The following is a 13,161-nucleotide window of genomic DNA, read 5'->3' on the forward strand; positions in this document are numbered from 1 at the left end:
TTTGACATCTACCAAAAACTACAGCAAATATACATTCCAAAGGTCCAGGAGTGCATAAATCACACCAAGAATTATTATAATGATGCCAAAGTATGGATTATTCACTCTGTGAAAGTGATGAGGGCAGGCTGAGTCCAAGAATCTAGGGGAGGACCCCACAGGACCAGCCAGGAGGGTCCTTGGCTTCACACAGGAAGAAATCAAATGTGAGCCAGAGAAAGGGAAACAGAGTTTACTGAATGCTGTAGGTGACAGATAGAGAATCGAAGCCAGTGTCTGGGAACTCTGAAAGGAAAGGAGAATGGGTCTGGTTACTGCTTGGGGCTAGGGGTTTATATTAGAAAAGGGTCTACAGTACACGCTCCTCGAGGAATCCAGGGTGGGTTCCAATCAAAGGGTAATGTCAGGTGAACGATAGGTGGTTCCATACCAAAGGTAGGGGTGTTCATGCCAGCATCAGGCAAGATTTGTTTGAAGCTAATATCCTGGGACATGTTTGGGATCTGGCTCTTCTTTGTCATCTGGTTTTGGAGCCTGAGAAAAAATTTTTTACTTCCACCTTGAAGTAGGAACATAGCTTCTTTGGCTACTTTATAGGCAAAATAAGGAACATGGGTAAATGGGGCCTAGCAGAAACATAGCAGAGACCAAATGGAGTCCCTTCTAAAGTGGGACTAAAATGGAGTCCCTTCAGATTCTCTACTTCAAAAGCACAGCTGTAAACTCATTTATTATTATTATTTTTTTAACGTTTATTTATTTTTGAGACAGAGAGAGACAGCATGAACGGGGGAGGGTCAGAGAGAGAGGGAGACACAGAATCTGAAACAGGCTCCAGGCTCTGAGCTGTCAGCACAGAGCCCGACACGGGACTCGAACTCACAGAACGCGAGATCATGACCTGAGCTGAAGTCAGACACTCAACCGACTGAGCCATCCAGGCGCCCCGTAAACTCATTTAATTTTCACAGCACACCTATGATAAATTGCTCTTTTCAGTAGTTTCCATTCCCAGCATGAAGCCCAAGGTGAGGCCGAATTCAGGACCCTGAGATCAAGACCCTGAGTCAAGACCTGAGCTGAGATCGTGGATGCTTAACCTACTGAGCGCCACCCAGGTGCCGCAGGAGCTTGCTCTTGTATTATTTTATTTTAATTTATTTTTTAATTTTTTGTTAACGTTTATTTATTTTTGAGACAGAGAGAGAACATGAGCAGTGGAGGAGTAGAGAGAGAGAGGGAGACACAGAATCCGAAGCAGGCTCCAGGCTCTGAGCTGTCAGCACAGAGCCTGATGCAGGGCTTAAACTCACAAGCCATGAGATCATGACCTCAGCTGAAGTTGGACGCTTAACCTACTGAGCCACCCAGGAGCCCCTCTTGTATCCTTATTTTATAGATGAGAAAAGCAGAGACACAATGAAGTTAAATACATTGCCCAAAAGCACATAAGTAATAAGTAGTATTTCTGGAATTTGAAGCCATATAATTTGGTTCTAGAATCTGTAGTTTTTCCCATCACGCTAGATTTGATAAGCACATAAATCATGATGATTTACATAACAGGAATCTTTTCAACCATTATAAGATTTAAATCATTAATTCAAATTGCTGAGTTATCAAGGACAAAAAAAATTCTGTCAGAGGATAAAAGTAAATAAGAGAATAGAAAATACAACAACCCTTCATTTATAATTTTTTCAGTTCAGTTTACTCGGTAAAATGGCATGTCAATATTAAAAATCAGCTGCTGAAATTAAAAGAATATGACTAATTAGTTAATATTTCCTGAGAAATTGCTCTTTTGGGAAAAAATGTAATATTAATAAAGAAGATTCAATGCTGGTGTTACATTTTCAAATTTTAACATTTCAATTTGCTGTTACCAATTCAACAATGCACTTAGATAGGAGGTTCTAGAAGCTAAGCACTACTATATGTGCTTTACAAATATGAATTTATTCAATTCTAATAGTTTGTTTTAATCCTCATTTTACTGCTAAAAAAAACAGGTAAAATAATTTGCCTGATGTCACGGTCTGTAAATTCCAGAGGCAGGATTCAACTCTTGGAAGCCCATATTAGCATCCACACTTAATCTTGCATGCTATTTAAATAAGAATTCTGTGTATGATAATGAGTAAATTAGCATAAGAAAATAAAAATATTTAGGTCCTGGAAACAGTGAGGATTTCATAATGTGTTTCTTGAATAACTAACACCATATTTCTTTATTGACTAGTTTGTTACTAGCTGCTTTATATAATTTTGTCATTAGAGGTCTCACCTTGCTCCTTTTTTTCCTATGTTGTGTGAATATAGAAAGTTATCTGAATGCAGGGAATATATTTCTAACATAAATATAATGTTACTAATGAATTTCCTAACAACTCTCCTTAATCTGTGTTAGCTGGTCAATATTTTTAAATGTAAGTACTGTAATGCAATGTTTTTTAATGTACTTTTAAAGACCAGCTGGAATATTTAAAATGCCAGTGTCCAATGTAGTTGAAACACACACGCACACATACATACATACATACATACATACATATAAACGGAATCTCTTCCATGTGATGTAAAAACCACCAGGGAAGATTGTTCCCTTTGGTGAAGATCAATGCCATGTGAAGTCTATGTAAATTTGTTGTAAGCATTATGACAGATGAGAAAGAACTCATTTAAATTTCAAAAAACTTTTGCCTCACAAAGGAATTTTCCTGAGATAATGTGTATTCGTATCTAAATAATAGAAGGCTCAAGATTAAGCACTGCAATTGCCATTTATGTTACAAAGAAAAATGCAATCTTGAGCAATTTACATTAGTTCTATTTCTTCATTTTTCTGAATCATCTGCTTCTTTGAACTATTATTCAAAAGATGATGGTGCTTTTTGTCCTTTGTGGGGTATCCTTCACTTTGGCTGATGATAAAAAATTGCTATTTCCTTTCATCCTTATTATCATATTCATGGTTCCCCTTAGTTGGGTGCTTTTTAGATGACATCTGTGTCCCACAGAGAGCTGCAGGACTCCATCAGATCTGTTCAGGCACCTGAACTAATTAACACAATTCTAACTATTCTTTTTATCATAGATTTGGTAAATTAAAGTGTTTACCTCTATGTTGCTAAGGATTGAGTATTTTTAAATGGATCGTTATTAAAGATCACAAAGCATATCTCATATTCATATTATGTTTCTAATGAGAGGAAATAGAATATGACCAGTCTCCATGTAGGAAATCCATTTTTTTCAAACTTGCCTATGATTCGGGAAAGATAGCATGCCGTTTATAAAGCTACAATTAGAATAGGGTAAACTATTAACATTTTAACTCTTTACAACAGATTGAAAAAAAGGAGAAGAAAGAAAAAGAAACAAAGAAATAAAGAAAGAGAGAGAGAGGAAAAGAAAGAAAGAAAGAAAGAAAGAAAGAAAGAAAGAAAGAAAGAAAGAAAGAAGGGAAGGAAGGGAGGAAGGGAAACTTCTGGACAATGGAGATTACCCAGAGAAAAGTAATCAGGATTCTTGAGACTATCTGGTTTCTCTACATCAGCTTCTATTTGATTACATCAAGTATCATCACCATTGTAGTAGTAAGAACTCTGTTTAATGTAAGCAGCAGTGAACTTTACTGGAAGACTATCTGGTCCCTCACAGAATCAATGGGAAGGCTAGAGAATTCAGCTTGAGAAAAGGGCACAAAGCAAAGACTTAAGCACACAAATCCAAGCCTCTTTGAGTTAAGGACGATGCTGATAGCATTACCAACACGGGATTCTTGATAACAAATCTTCCTCTAGACCCTCAGTCCTTCCACTGCCATGGATTGTTTGTTACCTATCCTAACATCTTTGTCGTATTTTCTCAAGACTCCAAACCCAGGCAGGGTTCAGTCTTGCCCCGGCCTACCTCACAGCATACACCCTAGTGATCAAGAGACAGGGAGAGAGAGCCTTGGAGCTTGCCTGGTTGGGGAAGCCTACCTGTTGAAAAGACACTCACAGTGGGGAATTTACAAATATGGAAAGGTTCTTTAATGCCATTTTGTCAGAAGACAGTGGCCCACATAGATTATCATTATCATATTTACAGATAATACAATGTGGCAAAGAATCATCAGTTATTCTGATTCAAACTGAATCCTTTACCTTCCTCGTGATTGTTCCTAAAGCAGTACCTTCTCTTAGATTTTGTTTCCTCAGTTTTAAACTAGGATTATATTATTCTGTCCAGAATATAAAGTCATTATAAAGAAGGAAATGAGATAAACTGTGTGCTTTCATTTTTTTTTCCATGCAAAAAAAGTATTAGGGCCTATTATGTGTGAGACCAAAAATAAATAAATAAATTAAATAAACAAAGGGATAGTAACAATTTATGCCCTAAAGAATGTATAAATGTGACATATTATTAACACTTTAAAATACATTGAGAATATGCATGCCTTTATTTATTCTGTTTGGAAAATAGGACAAAGAGATGAAAAGTCAAGTGACAGATTAATATGAAACTTAGGAGCACAGAACATTACTGCTGAAGTGTCCCCTCTACTAACACACCTGAGACATATTCCTTCTCCCAATCCAACCATCCATTTTTTTGTGAGAGATCGTCTTACAAAACCCCACCTTTAGACAAGAGTGATTGGTCTAGCAGCAGGCTCCTCACCAAACTTAGCCAATCAGAGCTCATTCCTGAAGCCTTTAAACTTGGAACCATTCATAAAATATGCTCCTTGGTCAGAAGCAATATTGCGTGGCATACATTAGTGTGGAATAAGGGATCCAGTGTATCTGCTGACTTGGTACTGAGAGAGATGCTGAAAGCAGGAGAGGAAACTCCACATCCTAAACAAGTGTTTATCCCAGTGAGATTGGACATTCCTCTCTGGAAGAGATCCAGTGTGATCAGGGTGCCCTCACATGACTGGTTGGGTCATATCATGATGCTTCAGTGTTTGCATCTGCTGTTGACATACCAAAAACCCAGCAGCAGCAGTATCCAGAGCAGCCCCGTTGAGAGAAAGCTCATGTTGTTCAGCCCATGAGTCACTTCCATCTCTGTTGCATTACTTTGTGTATACAGTGACTGGAAGAAAAAGCTGATTGACTTTCACCAAAGAAAGTCATCTTGTTAACCAGATCATTGGACCACCATAGTGGATGCCCTCTAGTGGACATTTACATGGGAAATGAATGTTTTCATGCCCTTGCTCATTCTGAAAATTTCATTCACATGTCATTCTCCCGAAATCACTGCTTTGCAGCGTTAATATTTGATTGTGCCCTGATCTCACTAGTCTTCCCAAGGGTCTGGAATGGCTTTTGGATTACCATCCTGGTGGAAAGGGAGAAGTCTCTAAGGCTTCTATTTGACCCTTCCTGCCATGAGAGTTTTTACCCCACAGATGAATAATATGTGGATTCTGCCAAATGTTTAATGTATCTATTTTCAATACACATTTTGTGTCTGAGGAAATAACCACAGGGTAGATCTGTAGTCCTATAGTATCTACTATGAGATGAACTTGGGTCACGACAGTCCATAGGCACACAAAGTGGCATGAATTCTGAGCCTCTATTTCACAAGCTCTGGTAAGTCACCTTAGTATATTGCTTCAGGACCCTCTGGAGAGGGCGTCAGGGGAGGTTTATGATATAGTTGTCGTTATTAACTGAATTGTGTTCTCCTAAAATTCATAAATTGAAGCCCTAAGCCCTCATACCTGAGAATGTGACTATAGTTGGAGATAGATCCTCGAAAGAGGTAATTAAGTTAAAAAGAGGCCTTTTTAAGGCCTTTTTAAGTTAAAAATCCAACATGACTAATGGAAACTTGAACACTTAAAGAGATATCAAGGGCAGTGTAAGCACCAAGGGATGACCATGTGAAAAAGAACCAAAAGGAGAGAGACCTCAGGAGAAATCAAACCTACCAACACCTTGATCTTAGACTTCAGCCTCTAGAACTGTGAGAAGTAAATTTCTACTGTTTAAGCCACCCAGTGTGGTCTTTTGTTATGGCAATCTTAGCAAACTAACACAGTCCTGTATTCGTTTTCTACTGTTGGAATAACAGACACAAACTTAGTGGCTCAAAAGAATGCAGATTTATTTTCTTACAGTTCTATAGGTTAGATGTCCAAAATGGATGTGTGAAAGAAAGGAGAGTTAGTTAGCTCTTCATATTAATGGTCCAGAAATGAAATAAATATTGATAGTCTAGGAATGTTGAGTGGCCTCTTAAGGAGCTACATGACCTATATAAGCAGAAAACTTCTTAGTCTGCTAGGCAGAAACCTAGGGATTTTAATGTCTAAATGGGCTAAACGGCAATGTGGGCTAAAACCACACTGCCAGCAGGGCTGCATTATTTTCTGGACACGTTAGGGGAAAATTTATGACCTTGCCTTTAAAAAAAAAAAAAGGTTTATTTTATTTATTTTGAGAGAGAGTGCACTGTGGAAGGGCAGAGAGAGAGAGAGACAGAGGCGAATCTCAAGCAGGCTCCGTGCTGTCAGTGCAGAGCCCAATGCAGGGCTTGATTTCATGACTGTGAGATCACAACTTGAGCTGAAATCAAGAGTCAGAGGCTTAACCAACTAAGCCACCCAGGCACCCATATACCCTGGCCTTTTTTAACTGCTAGGGGGCACCCCCAGTCTTTAGCCCAAGACCTTCTGCCTCCATTATCAAAGCCAGCAACCCTGTGTCTTTCTGGCCATTCTTCCACCATTACAACACTTTCTCTGATTTCCTTCTTCTGCTTCCCTTCTCTACTTTCAAGGATCCTGCTTATCACACTAAACCCACTCAGATAATCCAGATTCGTCTCATTTGAAGGTCAGCTAATTAGCAATCTTAATTCCCATTTACCCTGTAATATAACATTGTTCCTGGAATTAGGATGTGGATATCTTTCCGGGGGAGGCCATTATTCTGCTTACCCCAAGTCCTATGACCAGGTTTCTGGATTGTTTCTCAAGGGACCCATCGTTTAAAAAATAGTGGACTTTTGTTAACTATCATAGTTGTTGAGCTGGCTAAGACATTAAAATCCCTAGGTTTATGCCTAGCAGACTAAGAAATTTTCTGCTTGTATAGGTCATGTAGCTCCTTAAGAGGCCACTCAACATTCCTAGACAATCAATATTTATTTCATTTCTGGACCATTAATATGAAGAGCTAACTAACTCCGTTCTTTCACAAATCTGCCCAGCTGCCCACCTGCCCAACCTCATCAAAAGCCAGAGGTCAAAGAAGCCATTTGTTTCCGTATAAGAAGGATAGGCTCTTGGGGAAAATAGAAGGGGAGTGGGTTTGTAGTTGTACATGAGAAAAGCTCAGGCCCACCATCTCTCACCATCAAGTCCATTATCAAGTCCCATTACATTTGCCTTTTAATATATCTCTGTCTACTCCTCCCCGTCACCACTGACACCAACACGTCCAAGCTGTCATCACCTTCCCTGAACTTTTGCACTAACTTTCTAACTTGTCGACATGTGCTCAAACTTCCCACTTTCAAGTTGTTCTCCACGTGGCAGAGGCAATTTTCAAAATCCAAATGTGTCTTATTCATCCCACCACAAAATGAATGTCTTTCCACTGCTCTTAAGATAAAGAAAACCTCCTCCACCCGCTGGCCTCCTACCTAACTCTCTGCCCAAGCTGGAACCTTGCTTGCCACCTTCCGCTTTTTTTCACCCCACCCACATTGGCCTTGCCTCGTTTTTGATGTTTTTCCTGTTCTTATCTTCCTCGGTCATTTGAATGCACAATCTCCCCTGTGAAGTTCTTTCTTTTCAGCAATTCAGCTTCTCCTCCTTTTTCGGATGGTAGGTGTAGCCAGACTAAGTGGGTCCGCAGTGTTGTTTTTGCCTTGTGACACTACCCTACCACGCATGACCCCCTCCCCATTGTTACTGTCTTCTCTGTGCCCCAGAGGAGATGCCAGAAACTACACTGCTTAGAATCACCTTCCCCATATGGCTCCTGGCTAGGGTTTGTGGTGCTCTCAAGAGATGTGAAAGGTGAAAGACAGAGGGATCTTCATTCTTTGGCAGCCATGTTGTGGGGAGATCAAACAGCAAAAGAGCAGAAGCGCTTTGGAAGCACTTCTGGAAATCATCAGCAATAGCATCTGAAGATATAATGGAAGAAAATGAAGATGTATAGAAAAGCAATTATGTGTGTTCACAAAAGTGAAGGATCTTTGTGGTACAGTGGAAAGAACATCAGAGAATATAGACGCTTGTTTGTGTTCTGTCGCTAGCCGGATGCCCCTAGAAATATTTGTGAACAGTCTTTAAGTTCTGCATTTTAAATTGGAAATGTTTCACTCTAAAAACAGGCTATGGAACATGAGAAATTGCTATACAGTAAGTATCCACCTTGCTATAATTCCCTTGGCTAAGGTACAAATCCTGTTCTCTCGTAGAGTGCGTGGGCTCACATCTCGACAATGCCAGGAGACTTCTGGGTAAGAATTTGTTTAATGAACTTTGCTCAGGCTTAAGTTGACACTTCCACCACTTTTTTTTTTTTTTTTTTCCATTTTGGAGAGAGCGCGCGAGCGCAGGGCATAAGGAGAGACTCTTCAGCAGTCTCCCCACTAAGCATGAAGCCCAAAGCGAGGTTTGATCCCACGATCCTGGGATCATAACCTGAGCCAAAATCAAGAGTTGGAGGCGCAACTGACTGGACCACTTAGGCACCCAACACTTTTACCACTTTTAAACCTATTTAAATCGCATGGGTTTGCCACTTTAATTCTGAAGCCACGCTTCCCTAAACCCCAGGCAATGTGCATTTGTGTTTTTAAAATATCACTTAAAAATAAGCTCACATTTACTTGTTTTCTTAGCCGATATCTCTGTGTCATTAAGACATGAATCACGAGGAAAGGGTGACTTGTTAATGTTGCATTGGGGAGACAGCTGAGATGGCCAGGAAATTAGTCACTAGTATTTTGTGCACACTCTACCCCCTCCACTTCCCTAACTACCCAAGGACTGTGTGACTTTTAGGACCTGGCATGCACTTTCTTGACTTTTAGCCTGTCTTTTAATTTTGTGTTGAAAGTTAGAGATGATATATCATGTAACAGGAACCGAGGCTAATAGGCCTGGTAGTGTGAGCTTTTAGGATGACCTGGATAGGAATTTGGTTGGGCTGAGTATTTGCCGCATCTGTAGCTGTCTTTCCCTACAAACTTCCCTTTAAAAAGAACTTTGAAGTTCTTTCAGCCATAATTCACTATTATCATAGGGGAGCCACGTTGCTGGGTGGTGAGGTAGGGGGGAGGGAAGTGTTCCGTAATCCAGGACTAAATCCCAGGCCCAAACCATGTTGATAACTTGGTTTCTTAGCTCCCCCCCTCCCCCTTAAAATGGACCGGAAGAAGCTGGAGTTGGGCAATTGCCCTTCAGCCTTCCCAGGTGAGATAAGTTTCTAATAAAGCCTTTATTGTGGAGAATGCTTCTGGGTGTGTTTTAAAATGGTTACTTTTCCCCCCCTCCCTCTGCCTGAGGCACCAGGTGATTCTCCTTGGCTCTGCATTCTCAGAACCTGAGGGGCGTTCTTGGAGGCAAAGCCCAGAGAATTGCAGAGGTCCACTAAGACCGCAGCCCCAGGAGCCTCTGACACCAGCCCTCACTAGTCCTCCCAACAGTTTGTCAAAATTGCCACTTAAGTGTCCTCACTATTGTTGGATCCAGCGGCCTCTGCTCCAGGTAAGCTGCGAGTTTCTGTATTTACCTCTCTAAAATGTGGGTGGGAGTTTGCCCCAGGACCTCAATCCTCTGAGGACTCCGTGAAAAGTCATTGATTTTCAGTTCGTTTGGCTTCTTCCTTGGTGTAGGGACCTGCATTCGAAGCTCTTTGGATATTGAGGCTGGACCTAGAAGACTATCATGCCCTCCCTTAAAAACGAACACTCAAAGGAAAGTAAATATATTGGTCCCTCCACCTCACTGAGTGTTGATATATTGTTTTATTGTAATTTTATGTTAAAACAGAAACAGAAATTTAGACCTAAATTGCATGAGTGTATAGCTCCTAACCAGCTATGGAAATACGGTGCATTTGTAAATTAAATTAAAATTCCTGCAAATATCCTAAAACTTTAACCAATAATAGGACTTTAAGATGGTGTGGTTGAACCAAAACATTTTTATTAGATTTAATAGAAAGAAGATACCGTTCAGTTCTGATACCACACTTAGTCCATTTTAACTTTAATGAGTACTTCTGTAGAAAATTTCTGTTTACATAAAGTTATTTAAAATGTTACTGATAACATCAAGGGTTTTTTTTTTTTTTTCTTCTGTTTATAACCATCAAACAAAAGTCTTCTGGAATGAAAGTTTTCAATATCCGTTTGGATGAGGTATGATAGTTCTATAAATGTGTTATATTCACATGGAGAGATGTGTCCATTGCAACATTATTGTATTTAAATGGCTGCTTTGGGTTCTGAATAAGAAAAAAATAATATCTTTGCAAATTGATCGCATAAATCTGTGGTATAGCTTGGGCCCATGAGAAGTCATTTTTTCTATTTAATTGTAAAACTTTATTTGAATATTGGCTTAATGTTATATAGCCTTCACACTAGATACGTATGTTCATAAGCAACCCCCAGCTGATAGTAAAGCCACTATGTAGATGGTCTGGTATGGACCCATGTTTGTGGTTTATTTTCCATATAACATTTGTGATAAAGACCCCTGATAATACATACACCGAGAAAATGAAGAGAAAAATGTCTATTTTGCCTAGTTTTGAAATCAGACTTAATTGGGTTTAAATACCAGCTCAGGTGACTCATAGTTCTGTGATCTTCACAGGTTTACTTAATATCTCTAAGGCCCAATTTCTTAATTGGGAAAACCACCTGACAAAGTTACTGCGGAATCAGATGGAATGATGAATGTTAAGCCCGACTCCTGGACATTCCTTCTGTTCTTTCAATCAATCATTAGCTTGACCTGAACATTTTCCACCTGATCCTCTGAGGAGACATCATACATAGAGTAAGCCCTAATAGTGAATATGTAATATAGTATAAGATTAATATATGCATATATATAGTTCACCCTTAAATGATGTAGGGGTTAGGGGCACCGACTTTCCAAACCCCCCCCCACTTGAAAATCTACATATAAGTTTTGACTCCCCCAACACTTAATTACTAATAGCCTACTGTTGACCAAAGACTTAGCAATAACATAAACAGTTGATTAACACATATTTTGTATGTTATATGTATTATATACTGTATTCTGGCAATAAAGTAAGCTAGAACAAAGGAAATATTAAAATCATAAGGAAGAAAGATACATTTATAGTACTATACCTCATTTATTGAAAAAAATCCATGTATGAAGGAACCCATTTTATTCAAAGCCATTTTGTTCAAGGGTCATATGTGTATGTGTGTATATATATATGTACATATATATATATATATTTGCGTGTATGTATATATACAAACACAGAGAGTCTGGCTGAAGATTGTGGAAGGAATCAAATAGAGAAGTGGTTAGCATTATGGCAGTAAAAATGCATACATATCAATATTATAGAGACATCCCAAAAATACAGTCCACTCTGACAGAAATAAATCTCATTAGCATAGAATTTTGGAAAGTTGATCTTAGCCTGCTATTCCCAGAGTCTGACTTCTAATCACATAGTGTTGACAGGGGCACATAAATTTAACAATATACAAAGGAGTTCTTAAACTGCAGATTTTTTAAAGATGCCGAAAGGACCATATTCTATAAAATGATGTATTTACAAATGATTATAAAGGAAGTAGAGTGAGTTCTGATGTTCACCTCCAGTTCTTCTTCCCTAAGAATTTGGTGATAAATTTAAACTAATGTGGTTAAGGAGTAGCCTAACCACTATCCGTGTCTGTGATCCTGACTTCTTGTCTAAAGCTTCCTGGCTAAGTGGCTTTGCTGCTTGATTAAATGTCTCTGTTACGATTACTGCTAGCCTTTAAGAATGGCTGTGTGACACTGTTAATTTCTGTCTCCCAAACACCGTGTACTGTTCCTGCACCTGCATTCTTTCCACCAGGCCTGTTGCCTTCTGAGCTAGAGTTCTTTGGTGTCCACGGGCATCATGGCAAGGCCATTTTGGCGGTCTTTTGTTAGGAAGTATGATCCCTCCCTGTTGGGAGCACCAAGAAGTTTCCATGAAACATAAAGAAGCACTCTCCCCCAGAGGAATTAGATCTAAAAATTAATTCATTAATCGAATGGTGTATGCTTTTATGTGTGTTCTACTGGGATTTGTGATTAAGTGAGATGCATAGCAGAAATGCTGAAAGGGCGGTAGAAGGTGAAGGCAGTTTTTTTCCTGGAACCCATGTGTGAGACCTCTTTGCTTCACTGCACTCCTGGGGAAATCAACATCTTGTTAGGTGCTCAAAAGAGATCTATAAATGTTAACATCACTATAGATAGAGCTGAAGTGAGCATTATTGGACGATTACTTTTACTTAGTAGGTGTCCATATTCCTTCCCTCCTATGTTTTGTGTTTGAAGCTCAAGGTAAGAGTTACAGGAAAGAGGGTGAAATAAAAATTACTTAAACATGGAGTCTTCCCTCATGTAGAATATGAAAGAGGAGATAATTAGAATTAATAGAAGACAGTGAGATTAAACAAAAATAATAGTGATAATGTTATAGAAGGCATACGTATTTTATAGAAAGGGAAAAATTAATCTGCCACACATCATGTATCCTGTTAACCATAACCCTTGTTTCTTTTTCTTTTTACTTCTCTTTTCTTTTGTAATGTCCTAAATGGGAAGAGGAATGAGTTATCTTACAAATTTAGATTTTGCAAACTTGTGCACTGATGAGAGTACTATTGAAATGCATTGTTAAGAAAAATTTTCAACACACCAATGTGTCATTTCCTTTCTTCATGGACCAGATGCTGAAATACAATGTGATAAAGATTTTAGGTCTCAATTGTAAAGAGAGGGAAGTGGATAAATCAGTGCTGCCGTCTTTAGGACAAACGGTAAAAGAAGTTTATTTTAATGTTTTTCCAAAATTGCTTCTGTTGATTGTATGTGTCTACTGTGTGTGTGTGTGTGTGTGTGTGTGTGAGATAGGTGACATGTATAAACGT

General features: G+C 39.0%; 1 protein-coding gene across 2 annotated transcripts in view; it reads left to right on the plus strand.

The window, feature by feature from the left end:
• The first annotated feature begins 12,884 nt into the window (after positions 1 to 12,884).
• MSR1 (macrophage scavenger receptor 1) overlaps positions 12,885 to 13,161 on the plus strand; it is an 81,243-nt gene continuing 80,966 nt past the window's right edge. For both annotated transcript variants that reach the window (XM_019466754.2, XM_019466755.2), the window contains exon 1: positions 12,885 to 13,050. The gene's annotated coding sequence lies outside the window, so the exon portion shown is untranslated. The remainder of the gene's footprint in view (positions 13,051 to 13,161) is intronic.

This window comes from Panthera pardus, unplaced genomic scaffold (assembly GCF_024362965.1).
Source record: "Panthera pardus isolate Hobbes unplaced genomic scaffold, ASM2436296v1 HiC_scaffold_13, whole genome shotgun sequence".
Taxonomy (NCBI): domain Eukaryota; kingdom Metazoa; phylum Chordata; class Mammalia; order Carnivora; family Felidae; genus Panthera; species Panthera pardus.